This window comes from Pelodiscus sinensis, chromosome 4 (genome assembly GCF_052426305.1).
Source record: "Pelodiscus sinensis isolate ZL-2025 chromosome 4, ASM5242630v1, whole genome shotgun sequence".
Classification (NCBI taxonomy): domain Eukaryota; kingdom Metazoa; phylum Chordata; order Testudines; family Trionychidae; genus Pelodiscus; species Pelodiscus sinensis.
The window spans coordinates 128,309,700-128,331,685 of NC_143055.1; the positions used below are offsets into that span (position 1 = coordinate 128,309,700).

A 21,986-nucleotide genomic window follows, 5' to 3' on the forward strand; every position below is an offset into this window, starting at 1 on the left:
GAGCAGTCCCAGCTCGTGCTGGCTCCGGGACCACTGCAGCTCTGCATTTTAAATGTAGTAAGAGCCACCGGGCTAGCTCCCGGGGCTGGCACACGCCACGGGGCTCTTACTACATTTAAAATGCAGAGCTGCAGCGGGGCTAGCTCCCGGGGCTGGCACACGCTGGGAGGGAGTAGCCCCGGCTCATGCTAACTCTCGGACCGCTGCGGCTCTGCCCCCCTGCCTCCCCGCTGCACACCACGGGGATGGTGGGGGGGAACTCAGCTTTTAAGCTGGCTCTCCGCAGCACTGGCTCCTGTCCTCCCCGCCGCCTCTGATACAGAGGCAGCAGGGGGTGGGGAGTGAGTAGTCAAGTAGTCACTCGACTAGTCGCTTACATCCATACTAAGAACAAAAGAACGGCCATTCTGGGTCAGACCAAAGGTCCATCTAGCCCTGTATCGTGCCTTCCGACAGCGGCCAATGCCAGGTACCCCCCGAGGGAATGAACAGAACAAGGAATCATCAAGTGATCCCTCTTCTGTCATCCATTCCCAGCTTCTGACAGAGGCTAGGGACACCATTCCTACCCATCCTGGCTAACAGCCATCGATGGACTTATCCTCCATGAATTTATCTAGCTCTTTTTTGAACCCTGTTAAAGTCCTGGCCTTCACAGCATCCTCTGGCAAGGAGTTCCACAGGTTGACTGTGCGCTGCATGAAGAAAAAACTTCTTTTGTTTTAAACCTGCTACCTATTAATTTCATTCATTTAATTTCTCTCTGCCTTTTCATTCTTCTCCTGACGCATTGTGCTCCTTCTAACTCAGGGGCATTCACATTCTCCTCCTCCCAGTCATGCTGGGATCCTGACAAATATTCTCCATGGTTTCAAATACCCAAACACAAAAGAGAGGAGTATACTAAACAGCAAATATTGGTTTAACAGTTGAAGTCAGAGTTTGCATAAATGACAGGCAGGTACAAGAACTACCCAATATTACACTGATATCTACACAGTGCATTCAGGAACCAAAACCTGTCAAGTCAAAAAGGATATGTGCTCGCTCCTCATTGCTGACATGTCTTATTCTGGCAGCATTTCCATGTTTTCCAGGCCCTATTAACCCTTTAAAATATTCTTGTGCAGAGAGGCTATTCTAAGTCACCTCTCATAACCAGAAAACTTTTTATTTTCCAAGTAAGTTAAAAACATTGGTCAAATTTTCATGCATCCAGACACAACCCTCTAAGGCCCTGATTCAGCAAAGCATTTATTCAGGTGCTTAACTGACTGTAGGGTTGTTGTTGTTTTTCCAAAATGAGTTTATTTTCTGCAGGCAATTTTGATTTTTCACACCCCCATCCCTCCAAAAAAAAAAAAATGGAACACCCAAACCTCTAAATATTTCAACTTACAAATGGTGCCATAGTGCCTCAAGGGATCTGATATTCGGATACCTTACATCCCCATTCCCCTATGTGGGCTGACTCCTCAGCCAAAGGACATTGCTCTTCATATGCTGTCTCTCCTCTCTGCTTGCAGCTAAGGCAAGGAATGCTTAAAACAACAATGAGCGTGCTAAATACAAGCTCCCCTGAATAGGTCTATCCATGGGAGTTAGAGGTTCAAACATCTTAGAGAATCTAGACCACAGTGCCCTCATAAGAAACACAACCCACCCCAGAGTTTTAGGTAGTTCAGACCTGGGGTTTGAGTTCAAATCGATTTTGTTTGGGCCATTTAATAGAAGATGGGGTAGCTGCAAAGTTTAGACCTGGAACCAAATATGTCTCAAGTTCAAGGGGGAAGTTTTTACCCAGCGGCTTAGAGCCGTTTCTGCTGAAATGCTCTTGGTCTTTTTTATGCACGGGGATGGACAGCGCTCCTCAGACAGTATAAATCAGCATAGTTCCAGCTAAGTCAATATCCTTATGCCATTTGCACCACATGAGGAATGAGAAAAATCCACATGAAAATACTTGGGGCAAAGCTGAGCTTTGGAATCCACATTTAAGTCCTTAAAAAATGTTGGATACCCAGGGCCGAATTCTCTTCTCACTCACTCCAGTTTAATGACAGTCTAGACGAATGAACCCAAACAGCGTTACTCCCGTGTAAATGAGAGCAGAATTAGGCTACAAACTGGTTGGCCAGGAACAACTAGCAAACCCTTCCTGTTAATCTCTGTTAATCCCTGAGCCACCAATTATGCACAAGCTATTTATTTTAAAGAGATAAATAACACAGCATGAAAAGGAGGAAATGCCCATGCAGTCAGCCCCCTGCCTCCCCCTGTTATTAACTACATTTAAAAAAATCAATGTATGGGTTTTATATCCATTCAAAACCCTCTCTCATTTGATTCAGTGGTTTGGTCTCCGGTGAATAATTGGCACTTTTTACAAGAATGGCAAACTCTCCACTAATATATCAGTCTAACCTGAATGATAATAGTGCCGATCTTGGACAGTTTGACAGCTATAATAGCTATTACATAGCTGGGGGGTGGGGGGGGGAGGTTTGGAGAAGAGGGAAGAAGCTTGTAACTTTGCTCAGCTGGTGTCTCCTCCTGACTGTCAGGAATATTTTCTGTGTACTTTCAAAACCTAATCAAACACAACCCCACAGTGCATAAGGTGCAGGAGGTGACTTTGTGACACTTTTCAGGACTTGCCATCCCTGGGAATTCTCATGCCCCCCACCCACCCTTGGTAACCTTCATTATAAAACAAAGCTGAATGCCTTCAGAAATGAGTCAGGCCAGAGCAAATGTTGCTCGTGTTTTATCACCCGGGAAACTCAGAAACTTTCCAAGAATGAAGTTATGGGAGTAAAGCAGGCAGCAGTGTAAGCCAAGGAGCTCTAATGTACTGTCTCTCGCAGACAGCAAGGCCTCAGTGTCAATGCAACAAGACCAAGGGCATACGCAGTCCAGAGAAGAAAGCCTCTATAAGAACTTACAGAACAGTGTTACAAACAGGTGGCAGAATACTAAAGAAAGAGACCCACAGAGAGAACAAGCAGCAAGACACAGACGTGCGTGGCGTACTTTTTTCAGGCTGGCATAAAGAATGTAGAGAATTAAGAGGGTTTTCTTTTTTTCCTCCTCAGCAGAAATGTGAAGGCTTTAATGATTACTCATGTCGAGGGAGCACAAATACTAGATTGTCTCTTTCCAGTGTATTCTGCTATATCTAACTTACTTCCAGCTTTAAAATCATTGGTTTTTATGCTGCTGCTATTTCCAGCAATTGAGAGAGTGAATATGCCGGAGTTAGTGGATACAGTGAGAGCTGGGTGGATGATGGGTTATTTGGTTCACTGGCAACTGTGAATAATCACTGAATAAATTATTTCATATTGAACTGAAAAAGCCCCCTTTTCAGAATTTTTGACAAACAAAAAAAAAATGTTTCAGGCTGAATGGCATGTTTAGTTCAGGCCAAGACAAAATGTTTCGAGTTTTTTTCATTGTCTTTGCCATAACACAGAAGGAAGTTTCAAATAAAAAAGCATCATTTTGAAGCAAAAAATCTACACATTTCATTTTGAAAATGATGAAATAGTTGACTACTTCTTTTTTAGACTTTTTCATATTTGTTCTGTCTTCTTAACAGGCACCAATTGGATGAAACCTACACAAATTCACAAAATATTACACTGTTGCAAACTCAGCATTCTTCCACATTCCCCCCAAATAAAATGAGGTTTTGGCTGAAACTTTCCCCCCAGCTGTAATTTTAAACCCCTTTTTTATATTCTTAAACGACAGTTTGAGGATTTCAGAAGGGTGAGAATTGAGCTGAATAGTGAAATTTCTCTCACCCAACATTTCAACATTTCTATGGGTTACAGAAGCAGTAACGTGACCTCATGCATGTAGAACAGTCCCTGCCATTTAACTGAGAAAATTACGCACTTCTCTTCTGTAAGGGCCCCATCCTGCCAAGGGCTGAGCACAGCGAAGTCCTTGGTCACAGGAGAAATCCTAGGAATTTCATTATAACTACTCACGTGTTTTAAAGTCACTCATGTTCTTATGCATTTGACAGGATTGAGCCTCAGTGCTCAGTACACTGTAGGATGAATCATAGAAGGCTAGAACTGGAAGGGACCTCGAGAGGTCATCAAGTCCAGTCCCCTGCTCTCATGGCAGGACCAAGCACCATCTAGACCATCCCTGACAGGTGGGTGTCTAACATGCTCTTAAATATCTCCAGAGATGGAGATTCTACAACCTCCCTAGACAACTTATTCCAGTGTTTAACCACCCTGACAGTTAGGAAGTTTTTCCTAATGTCCAAACTAAATCTCCCTTGCTGCAGTTTAAGCCCATTGCTTCTTGTCCTATCCTCAGAGCCCAAGGAGAACAATTTTTCTCCCTCCTCCTTGTAACACTCTTTCAGAAACTTGAAAACCACTCTAATGACCCCTCTCAGTCTTCTCTCTTCCAAACTAAACAAGCCCAGTTCTTTCAGTCTTCCCTCATAGCTCATGTTTTCTAGATCTTTCATCATTTTTGTTGCTCTTCCCTTGACCTTATCCAATTTCTCCACATCTTCCTTGAAATGTGGTGCCCAGCACTGGACACAATGCTTCAGCTGAGGCCTAATCAGTGCAGAGTAGAGCGGAAGAATGACTTCTCGTGTCTTGCTCACAACACTCCTGTTAATGCCTCCCAGAATCATGTTTGCATTTTTTTGCAACGGCGTCACATTGTGGACTCATATTTAGCTTGTGGTCTGCTATGACCCCTAGATCCCTTTTCTGCAGTACTCCTTCCTAGACAGTCGTTTCCCATTCTGTATATGTGAAACACATTGTCCCTTCCTAAAAGCCCTAAACTGCCCCTCAGAACATGTTTCTTTTCCAAAGCCTTCCCAGTATGGTTACTGCTGGGGTTCCTAGCAGTGCCCCGTACACCAGGCATGTCGGAAATGATTTGCCTTGTGTTTGCACTACTTTATGAACACCTTGGTGTGGGGAACATGTTGTGCAGCACCGTGCATGCTGTCAGCACTCAGTAAATACAACACATGAAATACTAGCTTGAAGCCCTGAATCCAACAGTGGGGAAGGTCCGATCCAGACCCAAATGGTGCATCTCAGGCCCGTTTCTAAATGTTCCAAAGACTTATGGGTAAATAAATGTTAAGGCTAGTTTGGGCCTGATACTAACAGATGTTTATGAGTCTCCACAGCTCATGCGGACTTGCCATCCTAGGTCCCACCCTTGCAGGGTCAAACCCACAATGAATACAGTCATGTCTATATCTTCAAGACTCCTTAGCTGAGCTACTAAAGAAAATCCCCCTCCTCGATCCTCTTTTCCAGCCCATGATGTACAAAATAATTTATACACAGATGATGCCAGAAGCTACACATGTGTAAAGACCATGTAAGGTGAAAGATCTGCAGTAGCAAGTTAACATTCTCCTTGCCAGGCAATATTATTACAAGTCCTTACTGAAAAAGGCACCTGCTTTGTCCACCTCCATCCTGGAAACATGGTGGCTCTGAACAAATGACGTGAGTCAAATTCAGCCCTTCATCCTGTCTGCACAAACCCACTTACTTTGAGGGTTGCCAGATACTTTCGAAAAAGTACCAAACATGGCGGGGGAAAAATGAACAAAAAAAAGGGGGGGGGGGGGTGAGCAAAGTTGTTGAGGAAAAAAAACCTTCATAAAAAAAAAAAAAGAGGCACTGCACCTTTCAATCCCCGCTCCCCCCGTTCCCACCAGACACGACAGGGGAAGAATGTCCCAAGCAGCCTTCCGTCCGAGAAAAACAGAAAATACTGGACATTTTACATGTCCGGTACTTTCTGGTTTTTTTTACCGGACAGAGGCCACAAATACCGGACTGTCTGGGCCAATGCCGGACACCTGGCAACCCTACTGACTTCAGGGGTGGCCTTGCATGAAGGTGACTGTGAGCAAAGAGTGGCCTTGTACACCTCTGACATCAGAAACTGGTCCTGCACCTGCTCGGTAGGGAACTGACATGATCACTAAGCAGCCTGCTGCTGCTGAAATACCAGAGGAGTAAGGTACGGCTGCGGGGAGGGGAGGGAGAATAGGGGGGGTCAACATGCTGCACATGGAGACTAATTCCTAGGGCTTCTGAAACAGCCATTTAAATCAGCATTAAAATAGGCAAACAGTCAAATGCGGGCTCCCTTTGTGCTCTTCTTCTGCGCCCTTCCCCCACCTCATTCCCTAGAGTGATCCCTGGACAGGCGACAGGCATAATTAGGGTGCCTCAGGGCGGCCAGGGGTGTGTGTCCCTAGTCCTGGTGGTGCACCAGTGCAAGGTCACACAAGGCAGCACCAGGGGAGCCCATCAGACTTTTCTGGAAGGGTAAGTAAAGACAACCTGTGACTGCTTCCCTCAGAACTCTGGGGCTATATCCACACTACCCGGTTATTTAGAAATAAGTTATTTCGAAATAATAATGCCCGAAATAACTCTTTCAAAATAAGCTAATTCCTCTTCACAAGCAGGATTTATTATCTAATTATATTATATATATTAATACATAAATATATTGGTGTTTAGAGAGAGAGAGAGAGAGAGAGAGAGAGAGAGAGAGAGTGAGTGAGTGAGTGAGTGAGTGTGTGTGTGTGTGTGTGTGTCCCCGTCCCCCTCCTCTTGAGGTGTTTTAGCAGGTTTTATGTTTCCCCCACTTTGGGGTCTTGTATTTTACTTTACATACACTCATTTATTGTGTTTTAAATTTTTTTTGTAAACTGCCTCAAACATTTTAAATAGAGATGCAGGATAAAAATATCAAATAAATAAATAATAAATATATTTCAAAATAACCAACTCCTTGTTTCGAAATAACAGGCTTGCTACTATGGACGCTTGCATTGTTATTTTGAAATAAGGGGAGTTATTTCAAACTAACTCCTCAGTGTAGACATGCCCTGGGAGACCCAGTCTTCTCCCTGCCCTATCACAGCAGGATGCCTGATTTATCCCCTGCTGCTCTCTTCCAGGCCATTCAAACAGCAACTGGTCAAGAGGTCTGTCATTATGATTACACGGCACCCTTCCTTTTCTCTTCCCCTGAGAAAATCTCATGCAGCAGGCCGGGACAGCAGACAATGAAATTATACCATTAGTTTTTCCTTTGGGACTCCACCTGCAGAAAGTAATTGTTAAGCGTCAACATCAGCAAGGCAATGGAGATGCAGCAAGATGGGCTACTCGCAGGCTTGGAGTGGAGTCATTTTCATTAAACAGATAAGATCACTCACGAGTCAGAGGTAGCTTACAGCAGCCAGTCCTCTCTGTCCTGCTTTCAAAAAATAGGCCATTTGTTAACATTAATAACCATGTGCACACCCAGAGCAATTCAGAGGGTGGGCGGGTGCCTCCGGTGAGTTCCATTAGCGAAGAAAAGAGGACTGCAAATCAGAGTGAGTTCTTCCCACTGCACTTGAACTCGGTAAAAACAAACAATACTTCTTCTCTAGCAGTTTTCATCAGTCCATCTCTCAGCCCTTGACAAAGAAAGTCTCATCAGCCCAGTTTTACAGATGAGGGAACTGTAAACACAGAAGCAAACTGACCTGCCCAAGACCACTAGCAGGCCAGCATCTCCCCTTGGAGTAGAATCTAGGTCTTATGCCTCTGTCTTAGTCGGAGACTATGGAGGGAGGATGGGGTGTGGGTGGAAGGGGCCTACCTGGGCCTGGCTGTACCACATTTGTCTGGGCCAAACCAGTGATTCTGCAACATCACGTGCCCAGTTGCAACATCACTCACTCCCATTTGGAAAGGGTACAGGCAGTGCTTTTTTTGTGACGGTACTGCCCGGTACTCAGTACCGGCACCTCCAGACGCAGTACCAGCACCTCCAATCAGACCGCAACCATTTTTCCCCTGGAGTACCGGCACTTTTTTTTTTTTAAACAAAAAAAGCACTGGGTACAGGTAAGACGGTTCGACGGGTGAGGGGAAAATCTAAGCTCTAAATCTCCACTGCTACCCATGTACTGTCAGTGCTGTTCCCCAGCCCCTGCCTGGTGGCTAATAGTTTCTTTCAAACCGGGTCCCCTGGAGTATCCCCTCAGAGCCACAATGCCTTCCTGCAGATTAGTGCTGTCTCCACATGCAGCTCTTCTTTCCTTCCTGCAGTGGGACACTGATCCGCTGTCCAAAACAGAGGCAGCCCCTCCGCATTTCCTACAATGCCTGAAGTTACTGTTAGTATGCAGGTGGCATTTAGAGACTGAGGCCCGGCTGGCTACGTGCTGCACAAAACACACAGAAAGGGACAGCCCCTGCCCTGAAGAGCTCTCAGGCTCAACAGCCAAGAAGCGATGTGCCCCAAGGCAGTGGCAGAGACAGGGATGGTAACCACATTTCCTGATTCCTGGTCAGTGTCCTGTGCACTAGATCAGGCCAGCACAATATATGGTCCGAGAGCCGCGTGCGGCCCGCAGGCGTTCACTGTGCGGCCTGTGCCGACTACGGGTGGCGCGGCCCCATCCGATCCGCCGGCCGGGTGGAGGAGCGGAGCGCCGCCGGGGAGGGGGAAGTGCGGCGATTTGAAGGTTTGAAGGATGTTTGTCCTGTCTATTTGTTTATTCTTGAAAGTTCATGCAAATGAATTCTCTGAATGCAAATACCTAGCTCTGCGCACATACAAATGTGCTTGTGCATGAATACAGGTGTTCACAAAGGGCTAATCCTGTGGAAGTCAAAGGCAAAACACCCACTGGCTTCCATGGAGCAGAATCAGGCTTCATCTGTACAAAAACCCAACAGCGCCTCTTTGTAGTTGCAAGCCCAGGAACAGAAATATTGTGGGCTAGCCTCAGGCTTTAGATGCGGCAACGAGTAAGAGGCAGAATGTGGCCCCTGTACACCATGCAGAATTGTGTCTCAGAGAGTCAGAGGTCCTTCCCCGCTCCTCTCTTGCTCATGGGTGGAAGGAGAGGGGGTGGTTTTCTGAAGTCCCAGAGAGGGTGCATCCTCCTTTCCTTCACCCACGCAACTGACTTGCTCCTCTGGCCAGCAATCAGGGGGAGGCAGAAGGAGAAGGGGATCTAATCACATAAGCCAGCATATCAGAGGCTCATACAACTGCACATCCACCAATGTGATCTGTGCCATCAAGTGCCCGCAAGGCCCCTCTGCCACGTATATTGGCCAAATTGGACAGTCTGTACGACAAAGGATAAATGGACACAGATCAGACATTAGAAATGGCAACACACGGAAACCTGTTGGGGAACATTGTAACTTGCGTGGGCACTCACTAAGGGATCTAAAAGTGACTATATTACAAAACCAGCTGGAGAAAGAAGCTGCAGAACTCGGTTTCATTTACAAGTGTGACACCTGTAATCAAGGTTTGAACAAAGACTTGACCTGGATGGGCCACTACATTCCACACCCTAATGACATCAAAAGCTAAGCACCGGGTACGTACAGCCCTCTCTTTTAGCCTCATTTAGCACGGACACTCTAACTGACAATATTTTTTTCCTATTTTTTCCCTTCTCTTTCCCTCCCCATCCCCTCTCTTTCTCTGCTATTTATTTGTCCCCTGCACCTCTTGCTCCATTCATCTGAAGAAGTGGGTTGTGCCCAAGAAAGCTCCTGATACTATCTACATTTTTTGTTAGTCTCTAAAATGCTGCAGAACTATTCATTGTTTTTTAAGTTTTTTCAGAAGGGGAAGTACTCAGAGAGCAGGGTTGGAGGATCTTACTCTTCCCCAGTCAATACAGACCGGGGCCCAGTCCAGCTATAGGGACCAGTTACATACCCCCACCACTCACAGCTGGTCACAGCCAAGGGCCATGCCAATTATCCAAAGTGTTAGGCAAACCATCCCACAGAACAAATGGACCCTTGGAATATCTCTGAGAAGATAAGGAGGGGAAAGTGGCTAAAGCTGTTGGATAAATTGTTCCTTCTGAGTAGGCGGCCCAGCTCTAGGAGAGTCTAGATAAGATTTACTCACCATTTATGGCCAAACTCATGCTGCACTTTTTCACCCCTTCACGGGGATGCTACCACGTACCCATGTACTCAGTGTGAACTCTCTCTTGTTTAGAAACACTCAGAGCTGAAACCATCAGTGTTTGTGTCTTTAGGGTGAAGGTCATTGACTCCCCCTGCTCCCCGGCCAAAAGGCTCTCACTCACCCTGGCCCTTAATAGGAGCAAGAAGGCTGTGTCCTGAGACAGCGCTTATCAGCAAGAGCAGATAAAAATGCTGAGGGGGTTCCAATAAAGTATGGCTGAAGGCTTAATGGGTTGAAATGGGAGTCTGGGTTTTTTCAAGGCACTTCCCTAGCAGCATAAAGTAAATGCTCAGACACAATTTCGTCTGGGATGGCTGCTGATCCTTCCCTGCCTCGTCAGCTCTGTTAAAAGGAAAAGCCTCTTTTCCCCTTCCACAAATGCAGCCCATCTGATAAGAATAACTTAAGCAAACAAAAAAGGGTTGAATTCCAGTTGAGCTGATTCATCACTGAGTCAGAACTCCTGCCAATGAGATCACTGAAAGAGCATTTGCTGAGCAAGGGAGATAGGGCGAGGAGCTGGGGAACGGAGAGAAATAAAAATGGGTTGTGTCTGTCCATGACTTTTTGTCTTCACTGGGGGAATAGGTGACTTCTCACTTCAGCTAATCCGAGGGGTGAGAAGGCACTTTATCATTTTCACATTTGTTAGCAGCAGAGGAGCTCAGTTCTGTGCTCCTGGAAGGGGTGGGGCCTTCACAGGAAACGGCAGGGCCTTGAGAGGAAGGGGCGGGACTGGGGCACCCAGCCCTTCACACCACATGGCACACAGCATGCCCCCCAGCCCTCAGAGCTGCACACAGCCCACGGCGCTCCAGTGGTGACTTAAAGGGCCTGGGGTTCTGCTGCTGCTGCAGTAGCAGCAGCAATGGCCAAGAGTCCCAGGTGCCTTTAAATCACTGGACCCCAGGGCAACTGCCCCCTTCCCCTCCTCCACATCCGCGGGTCTGTTTAGCAGGCAGAGGTAAACCCTCCAGCAGACCAGGGAGATGGGGAGCAAAGCCTCGGAGCATGCCAGCAGTGGGACAGCCGCGGCGCGCCTGGACTGTCCCGCTGCCCGCGTGCTCTGCGGCTTTGCTCCACGTCTCCCAGGTCAGCAGACCAGGGAGACGGAGCAAAGCCGTGGAGGACTTGGGCAGTCCCGCCACCCCCGTCTCCCTGGTCTGCTGGGGGGGGGTGCAGCTAGTGCCCCCCCCAGCAGACCAGGCTTTTCTTGCCTACCCCTGGGGTAGAGCAGCGGGGGCTGCTGGGTTGGTCCCGCAGCGCCGCTCCGGACCAACCCGGCAGCACCCCAGCTGCTCTGCCCCAGGCGTCCTGATTCAGCCGCTGCTGGTCAGTTTCAGCAGCGGCTGATTCAGGACGCCTGGGGCAGAGCAGCTGGGGTGCTGCTGGGTTGCTCCAGTAGCGCCGAGGAGCCGCGCTACTGGAACAACCCAGCAGCACCCCAGCTGCTCTGCCCCAGGCGTCCCCAAGTCAGCCACTGCTGAAACTGACCAGCGGCTGACTACAGGAAGCCCGAGGCAGAGTTGCTCTGCCCCAGGCTTCCTGGAATCAGCCGCTGATCAGTTTCAGCAGCAGCTGACTTGGGGACGCCTGGGTTTCTTAAGTTGAATCTGTATGTAAGTCAGAACTGGCATCCAGATTCAGCCGCGGTTTCAGCAGCGGCTGACGCCAGTTCCGACTTACATACAGATTCAACTTAAGAACAAACCTACAGTCCCTATCTTGTACGTAACCCGGGGACTGCCTGTAATCTTGCTCCCGCCTCAAGCTGAGACTCGCACGGTTAGCAGCTTTACCAAAGGGCACTAACAGGCAGCAGATGTTAAGTGGATAAAGGGAAGCCCTCCCATTTGCTGGGGTAGGTTTTTCTAAGAGGAAAGCTGCTGTTCAATAACATCTCAGGAAATCTCAGCCAACCCAGACCTCAGTGCTCTGAAAGGATTGAGAGAACTAGAGCCCAGCACTTCATATTTTTTATTTGCTACTGCAACCCCTGTGCTGCCCTACCCTCTCTGCCAGCATTGATATGTGAACTTACCAGGTACACAGGTATGTTCTGTGTCCCCTCACTGGTACCTTATCCACCAAGAAGAGGTTACACTAAAACTGCTCTCGGGCCATGTGGTGTCATAGAACCATAGAATACTAGAACTGGAAGGGACCTTGATAGGTCATCGAGTCCAATCCCCTGCAGTGTCCTAGTGGCTGGCAGCATACGAGGGCTGTCTGAAAGAGTTGAGTTGGATTTCTAAACTAATCCAGACCCTCTGGGCCTTGGAGTGCTGCTGGGATGGTTCACACATCCCTTTGGGGGAGACTTCACGTGGGCCTCCAAGTATTCACTCCACATCAGTCCTGGAACTGCATTGAGGGGTGTAACGTTCAGCTCTCCTTATGCAGAAAAATGGATTAACCCAATATGGGTCCTCTGAGGGTGATCGAAGGGGGGGGAAACATGGTGGATTCCTAAAATATTTCCCCTCCAGATTAAAAGTCACGGAAATAATGGCACGGCAATTCTGCCCAACGGATGCCAGCAGAATGGAGCAGAAACTTGAGCACGTGGGACGCAAAATGGTGAAATATAACACACACACACACACACCCCCGCCACAGAACAAATATCCATAAATAGAGAAGAGGCAGTGGAAGTCAATAAAATAAGAAATGGGACAGAACATAAAAAGATGCATAGGCCAAAGACAGACACCAGAAATTAATTCCCGAGATATATTTTTAACCAGGTACAATAGGAGGAAAAGGAAACTGTGTATCTTCTGATACCTCCCATGTAAACTACTGCCAGGAAGAGAGGCTAGACTGACAGGAACACTGCTCTCTTTCAGTTACAGACTAACACGGCTACCCCTCTGAGGGTATGTCTACACTACCACCCTAGTTCCAACTAGGGTGGTTAATGTAGGCAACTGGAGTTGCAAATGAAGCCGGGATTTGAATTTCCCAGGCTTCATTTGCATATTGCCGGGCGCTGCCATTTTTAAATGTCCGCTAGTTCAGACTCCGTGCCCGCGACTACACGCGGCACGAACTAGGTATTTAGGATGTGCAGACCCAAAATAAATAGGGGGGAAGGGAAAAATGGAAGGGGGAGGGAAACAAGGAGTAGAGAGTATGAAAATATCAAAGGGAAAACCAAATAGGAAGAACTGGTAATTTATATGCACCTAACGATTGGATAGTTAAAAGAAGCAGATAAGGATCATAGGATAGCAATTAGAGAGGAAGGGTACTAAAGCAAGAATCTACACAGACAAAGAGCTGTTGGCATCTTCTTTGAATGTTAGGTTGATAATGTCCCAGCCATCCATTATCTCAATTGAGGAGGCCATCAGTGTGAGAACTGAATTTGTGGATAAACTGTAATTCCAACGTGCCTCTATTATTTGGCTTGTAGAAATGGTTTGTGAGAAGACAGCCACTTGGAGATCTTTTAAAGAGTGATTAGGTAGATTGAAGTGTTCCCCAACAGGTTTTTGTAGGTCCCCTTTACATATATCCGATTTGTGTCCATTGATTCTTTCCTGTAGGAAAGGGATAGGCCAGGGTGCTAAAAATTAACCTGCCCGGCCTTTATGCAAAAACCCTACAGAATTTAACTGGAGGTTTAAAATTTCGATCACCTTGTTCCCATCCTCTATGACATTCAGTTCGACTTTTCCTTCAGGAAGCAGTGGCAGGCAATTGCTTTCTATAGAGCCAGAGAAAAACTGCCGAGTCACATCACTGAGTCTTTTATTTTTCTGAGAAACTTGGACTGCTGGAACTCTGAACTCCCTAGGGAAACGCAAGAAGCAGAAAGCAGGGTGTGTCTGAATGGCTAACTGTCTCCTTTATTTGTTAGATAATCTGTGCATGTGCGGTTAGGCAAGAAGTGGGGGAAGCTGCTAGTTCACAAGGCACGGGTTAGATTTCTCCTTTAGTAGCTCAGGACGGGGTTCCCCCCCAGGGCAGTGGAGGGAGAATGAAGGTCTTTGAGGTGGTGCGTTCCTTACAGGGACTTGTAATGTATTGGCTGGTGCGTACCACTGTCCCAAGATGGAGGGGCAGATTGCTTTCTACTTGTTAGCCTATAAGCACGAAACTAATTTAGCATGAAACTTGGGATATTTCTATCCCTCCAAACCAAATTTAACAATTGTAGTGAAAGCTGATACTTCAAAATTCCCCCCCCCCCCCCAGCTGCTGCTTCTGCTATCACTCTATCGGGCAATCTAATGCCTCAGATTTTGGGTGTTGGCAGCCAGTTATATTGCAAATAAAGGCTTTTAACTGGCCATTTAGTATTATACCACTACCACAACGGTGTTGTCTGAACTCCTGTCCTCTCACCTTCAGAAAATAACCTTGTTTTTCAAAAACTAGTCTGGAACCTGAACATTGCAACAGGATACAACTTCACGGAGGACATGACCAATGATGCAAAAAGGACTCTCTTGAGAAGCGGCTGAGGTAGTATCTTTTATTGGACCAATTTCTGTTGGCCAAAGAGGAGACAAGCTTTCAGGTTGCACAAAGTTCTTCTTCAGTTCAGCTCTTCTTCCTGAGTTACCAATGTATCATTTCAGTTCTCTGGGGCGATTACCAGCTTCCACCTCAAATCCTTCCACTTTTGCACAAAGCCCCAAATCTCCCATCAAATTTTAATTCTATAACAAAAGAGCCTTTCTAACTGAAACATTAGTTGCTTTTGAACTAATTCCCTCCACTTTTAAATCCAAATTCAATCATTCTGGGCACTCTCTCAAAAGAGTGGCCCTAGCAACAAGGCCTTGTGTTGCTTCAACTCATGGGGATTCTCAGTGTGATTTGGGAGCAGAAGACCCGCAGCATGCTCCTCAGCTCTGCTAATGGTGATGTCTCTGTGACTGCAATGGCTGTTTCTGTAGTTTTCCTGAATATCTACTTTGTTGTCCAGCTAGTGTAACCCCAGTATTGTTGGCAAAAAAATACTCCAGGCAGGTCAGAGCAGGGCTAGATGACAGGGAGTTTAACACCGAAGGCTGGTCTAAGTGACCGCTTGTACCTACAGTAGCACAGCAAGACTTCACCAATGCTACAGCCATGGGGAGTGGTTTCTGGGAAAGCCCAGGGTGGACAAGGATGGCATGTGGTTTAGTGGATAGCTCCGATTTCCAAATATAAAGCCACTCAGGAACAACTGACTTTGTTTCTTACATTCCTAAAGGATTTGTTACAAAGCAAAGAGAAGTATTAGCTCCCTGATTTGACTCAATGACCTCCTGAGGTCTCTTCCATCTCTATGATTCTGTGTCAGTCCTCTGTCTTGTCATTTGGAAGAAAAAGAGGCACCAAAAAGCCTTGTTCTCCAAGGTCCCCAACATGATGTAGAGAAGCACAGTTCATCTTAAACAAGAGGCATTAGGGAAACCACTGCAAACAACGGACAGATTTCCATACAATCTGCGTTCCAATTGTGTTTCATTCATTTATCAGCACCGCACTGCGTTTTAGGGATGTAACGTTCCAGTTAATTAGTTAACCGGTTAAACTTTAGGTTTAACTGGTCAACCAATTAAGCGGTATCCCACACCCATCCCCCACTTCCCCCATGCAAGGCTGTCGCTGCCGGCCTCCCCGTGCTTGGGGCTGTCCGTTACCCGTTCACATCCCGACTGCATTCCGGAACCCTGTCGTGCACACACAGACATCTAATTGCCAAATAACACAACTCCCATCTCTTATTAAAGCGAGGAGTCTTCCCACTGACCTTAATGGGAGTTGGATTGGGCCCCAGACTGAGAGGAAAAAAACAAGCCCTATAGAGAGCTAACTGATTTGGTGACTAGGGGAGCCCCAGCACCAATTCTCAAACCTGAGAACATCTGGCACATGCGCCCCATGGGTTCTCCCAACCTTCAGTGAAAAACCTGTGGTGTGCAGCCTGCCCAAAGGTGCGCAAGGGAAGGTGGAAAGCTGCAAGCTAACATGAAGGCCTGGAATCAAAAGAAGGGAATGATTCATACTTAGTTGTTTCCCTTCCCCCATTCCAGCAAAGCAGAGTCAAACACTGTCCCCCGCCCCCCTTTTGCTCTCTAAGGGCTAGAAGTCTTTTATATTTAAATGAAAATCTGTCAAACTAATTAAGTGAAGAAGTAACAGTCTCATTATGTGCTCATTAGAGGACATCATAATGGCCATAAATTCCTCAGAGGGCAACAGAATGTGTGTGAGTGCATGTTCTTAGAACGTCTCAGAAGATCCACGCTCAACTATGTCTTTTGTCTTTCCTTTAGCCTCTGAGAGACAAACAAAGACCACAGTATTGCTTAAATTAGATGCAAAGTGCTACATACTGCCACAACGGTATGGGCCAGCGTTCTGCATGCACAAAAAGTCAGGAAACTCCAATGATGGTTCCCACAGGGATGATAATTTGGTCACCATGAAAGATATGGGAAGTGAGAGAACATTGTATGAGGTGTTCATTATTGTGTTTGAATATACATGCACAATACAGTTAGTGGTTGCTGTGGATTGCTCTGAATTTATTGCTGGTAAAAATCTCAACTAATATGGTACATTAATGTCATTTTTATTTTAATTGCCTTAGTTTTTCAAAAACAAATTAGTGAGCAATGGCATACTGAAATAAACGGCGCAATATTTAGTCACATACAATTGTCTTTATTTCTCATTCTTCCCCCTTCTCCCAAACTTAAGCTAAGCCCCATTGAGGTCTATCAGCTTCTCACGTGCGAGCTTTTAAAATGAAACTGGGTTGGAATTAACATGACAATAAAAACTGGGTTGTGAATAATAAAATAATAAAAACTGGTTGTGACAATAAAAACTGCTGCAGGTGTGAGCAGAGCGGGAATGACTCAAAAGCAATCATAGATTTGGGGAGCTGTTCTGATGCAGTAGCAGCAAAAAGACCGCAGAAAGCTCTGCAGCAAAATAGACAATGTGGAGAGAGGAGATTGGACAGCTGGTCTCATCTCTCAGGCCATGTGCAACGGTTGGGTGTAGCTACAGATGGCAGCTAGACACTTTTTGAACCCCCAGCTGGTGCCCTGACCGGCAAGTGTGGGCATGAGAGAAAAACTAGCTAGGATGCCATGAAGAAGTAAAACCAGGAAAAAAGTCCCACCCGGGGAGCTTCTGAGAACCAATCAATGACCAAACAGCAACCACTGTCATCACTGCTCCTATGAAAACAACAGCTACAGTTCTACCAGAAAAGAATCCGGTTATCAATCCTCACATGACACGACACAAGCCGATCCCCAGTGACTGCCGGAAAGAAATGTTCATCCACAGATAGTGCTGCACAAATAGGAGCCTGCAGGGTGGGTTTTGCAAAACACCTTGTATGTAACTGAGAGCAGATCCCAGAGTGGACAAGTCGATCCCGGCATGATGATTCCCCTCCCCCACAAGTGGGCTAAGTCAGATCCAAGGGACAGGAGTGCTGCTCATGTGGAGACCCCCAGGCGAACTATCCAGGTGCATTTGTGCCTTTCTAAGCATAAGTTAAGAGGAAACTTTCATTTTCCTCAAGCCTGAGTTATGCCCAGGCCAGCTCCTCCTGTGGGAGTCAGCACAGAGTGGCAGCAAGAGAGAACCACCACTGCAACAGGGGGGCTTCATTAGGCAATTATTTATCCTCATTGTTACCGAAGTGTTGATGCTTTGGAGGAGGAATCCATGTAACCCGGGCAATGATTCATTTCCCTGCCTCCCTCTTCCACAAAATAAATAATCTGGTTTAGTGATAAACGAGGCTGTGTTACTGCCAGGAGACAGATCTCAGCTGGATCAGCCTCATGGCACAGAGTGAGAAATGGATTTCATTCTATGCGATGGGCCTGATTTGCAGAGGTGCCCATTGAACTTGCGGGGGGAGTCACATATACACCACCCCTCCAGGAACTGGGTCCTGCATATGGCAGAATGTGTTTGCTTGCCTTATTATGCAGTGTTGCCAGTCCAGTTAGTTTTGTAAGAATTAAATAAAAAAGATCCTCCCCGCCCACTTATTATGTCTTTCTGGGTTTTGAGCCAGGAGGGCTAGCCACCATGTTTTAAAGGAAAGCTGACAGACTCATGAATCATATGACTCCCAAAACTAGGGCTTTAAGATGAACATCAAAGATCTCAGAGTTGCCAAAACTGCTATAGCTCACTGAAGGAATTTCCTGTTTGGTATTAAAGTGTTCCAAAAATGGAAGCAAAGCACACAACTTTGGAGAAAACTTCTGGTCTTCACAGAGATGGAATGAGATTGAACTAGAGAACTTAAACTTCGCTTAATCAGCTAATCGAGTAGTCGATGGAATTCTATCCCTGCTGCGCCTCGGCTTTTGAAATGTAGCAAGAGCCGCCCATGGACTATGGAAATTCCATCAATTCCTCAATTAGCTGATTAATCTCAATTTAACATCCCTAATCCACGTTAACCAAATCATTCAGTCCTTGCTTATGAAAGTCACCCATTAGCCTCAGAGGATCATCTGTTTGGGGCAGGAGGGTTACAGGTTTTGGCTGGATATTAATAGTTCTGAGTTAGAACAAAATCCTAAATCTTCTGTCCCGGAAACGGGGCAGCTTCCCTTGGGAAAGAGAAAGAGAGACATATGAAAGTGTCTGCAAGTCTTACGGCGTCTGGAAGATACAATTCTATTGTGACAGGATTCTGGTTTGGAATAATTCCTTTGAACGTTCTTTGGTCAAAGGAGTTACTGGATTGTAATGACTTGTTTTCCCCATCTCCATAGGGGCAGAGAGGCTGTAATCTCTTCTGTCTCCAATGAAGAAATGCTTTACCTTTCTTCTGATCACGGTTAAATGATACCTGTCAGTTGAAAGACCCAACAGCCCCTCTCTCGCTACCCATGGCCTCAGGCAAACAAATCTAGTTCTCAGAAAGATGATTGTGGGACAAATCACCTGCTGGAAACTGACAGCTGACAGGTGATAATGACTACCTGTTGATTGGGGGAGAGTCCCCTCTTCCCAGCAGCCTTTCTGCAGCTATCGGCTTTCACTCTCTTCCCTATGATCAAGCCTGCCATTATAGCTGGTGCCCAATTTCAAACGCTCACGACAGCCTGCAGAATTGAGGGGGATGATTTTCTAACTCACAGCAGGTCGGATCTTCCGGAGTGCCATGAATGAAGAGATTCTTCTCCCTGACCCTATTGTGTTCCTGTGGTTTTCCCACCGCATGCCTGTATTTCTTACTGCCCGTGGATGTGCTAGATGGACGACTATTACCAATAGTTCAATCGATACGAAAACCAATGTGCTATTTGGAAAGTAAGGCACAGTCACCTCTTCCAAAGTATACGGGCCTCCATGCCGGGCTCAGCCACAGTGGCTTTGCATATGAAACGAGCACATGGAATTCGTTACCTCTGTGTGGCCTGTCATGCCACTAAAGTCTCAGAGAACTGAGTCAAAAAATAAAGCCAAGTTACCAAACAGAACCCACCTATAAGAACCTACCGAGTCATCTAGCCCATCACCCGCTCCAGGTGTGTTCCCTACAGAAGCTGTTGAGTGCTCTTTACAGCAGGGTTGGGGAATCTCCGGCCTGGGGGCCAGATGTGGCCCCCAGCTTGCCTGGAGCCAGCTCCCGAAGCTCAGGGCTCACCCCAACACTGGGGAGCTGAGCTGGCACTCCAGCCATCCTGATGCCTCACCATGGGGCTAAGCACACAAAATTTACTAGCCTGGGCCCATGGGCAGTTGGTGCAGCTGGGGCAGGGGGAGGCTGGCCCTTAGCTCCACCCCCTCTGCTGAGGCCCCGCCCCCACAGGGAAGGGAGGAGACGGGACAGCGTGCTGAGCTGGGGAGGAGAAGAGAGGTAGGGCAGCGCACCGAGCGCGCCACAGCCTCCCCAGTGTGCCGCAGAGAGGAAGAGAGGCAAGGGGATGCCTGCTCAAAGCACAGGGGGAGTGGAGGAAGCTGCGCAGTACGGCTCCCAGAGCACCGGGGGACGGAGGAGACTGCCAGGTTCCAGCCTCCCCAGCCAGGAGCAGCACTCCGCCCCCCAGAACGCCAACGGCACACAGTGTGGGGGAAGAGCGTTGGCAGGGCCATGCCTGGCGGTTTGGGAAGGCTGTGCCCCTCCCCTGCCTAGGCTACTGGACGCCTATGCCTGGACCCCCAGGCCCTGGTGTGCAAAGGGAATGTGGAGAGCGTCTTTCTCCCTCTCAAACACAACTTACAAAAAAAACCAAGTAGTCTTGTGGCACCTTAGAGGCTAACAAAAATACATGCAGGCTGTGTCTACACTGGCATCCTTTTCCATAAAAGGGATGCTAATGAGACACTTCGGAATTGCAAATTCCGCAGGGGATTTAAGTATCCCCCGCGGCATTTGCATGAACATGGCTGCCACTTTTTTCCGGCTCGGGGTTTTGCCGGAGAAAAGCGCCAGTCTAGATGGGATCTTGCGGAAAATAAGCCCTTTTCCGGAAGATCCCTTATTCCTACTTGAAAGGGCTTATTTTCCACAAGATCCCGTCTAGACTGGCGCTTTTCTCCGGCAAAACCCCGAGCCGGAAAAAAGCGGCAGCCATGTTCATGCAAATGCCGCGGGGGATACTTAAATCCCCCGCGGAATTTGCAATTCTGAAGTGTCTCATTAGCATCCCTTTTATGGAAAAGGGTGCCAGTGTAGTCACAGCCGTCTAGTATCATGCGCTTTTGTGGGCAACACCCACTTCAAGTAGATCGTCTCATCTGAAGAAGTGGCCCATGAAAGCTGGTGATACTAGACATTTTTTTGTTAGCCTGTAAGGTGCCACAGGACTATTTGGTTTTTTAAAGTTGTTTTTAAAGTTACAAACTAACACAGCTACCCCTCAGATTTTTCTCCTCCTCAGACAGGGGCCATGTCAGTGAGGGGGTTTTTTGTTTTAATTTTTGGGTTTGTTTTTGTTCTTTTTGCTTCTCACTTGTGTACAGCCCCCGACCAGAAAAAGGTTCCCCAACCCTGCTTTACAGTCTATTTTAAGGTACGCTGCACATGTCAGAAAATACGGTGCAGCTACTCAACTGCATTTGCTCATATGGTTGCTGTGATTGCATGGGCAAACGAAGTAATTGCAGTGACACCTAACTAGCTATTACATGGGACGCACAACACATTTGGTCTCCAGTCAGCTCTCTGGCACAAAGAGCGTTTCTACACAATCTAAGCTAAGTCCCCTGCGCTAGGATGACCCATAACTGAAATGGCATCGTCACCAAACACAGAATGTGCAAATACAGCTGCAGGTAGCAGGCCACACAAGTGCATTGAAACATACTTGTATGGACTGGAGAGCCTGATCTTTGAAGTGGCTCTGGATGGGATCAGTAAGTAGGGAGCAGAAAGGCGGGGGTGTGTTGAGCTGCAAAGATCAATTTACTTCCCGCTCACTAGATAAAAACTGGCATTTATCCTTTGCTTATACAGCTACTGCACACCAGCCCTGCTTGTGTGTGTAAAGGACAGGGTGGCAGAAGCCCTGGGCAAACCGGTCAAGCAGAAATCCCAAACCAAACTGGAAGCGGCCCTATTCTAGTCTGCCAAACTGAACACTAACGTTTGGGGGTTCAGGTTTGGCATGACATCACCAGCCCAAAAGGGCCGGTGCTCTAGGGGCTTGATCCAGTAGGGTACTGAGCCCTCTGGTACCGATCCAGCAAAATGCTTAAACAGATGCTTAATATTTAGCAGGTAAATAGCCCCATTGCAGTCAATGGGACCACTCTTGTACTTAAAAGGGGGCCATCACTGGAGTCCAGGGGATGAGAAAAGGCAAGAAGGAGCTCTGCAGTTCAGGAGCTGATCCCTGAAAAATGCAGGAAAGAGGAGACATAAGACCATTCATTTGGCCAGGCTTCTTCTACCTCTGCACTCTCAACATGGGCTCTCAGCCTGTCATCTATAATGCTCAGAACGAGAGGGCTGGAGA

General features: G+C 47.2%; 1 protein-coding gene across 3 annotated transcripts in view; it reads right to left on the reverse strand.

Annotated features, from left to right (window-relative positions):
- SHROOM3 (shroom family member 3) overlaps positions 1-21,986 on the reverse strand; it is a 232,498-nt gene that overhangs the window by 110,235 nt on the left and 100,277 nt on the right. The window lies entirely within an intron of this gene.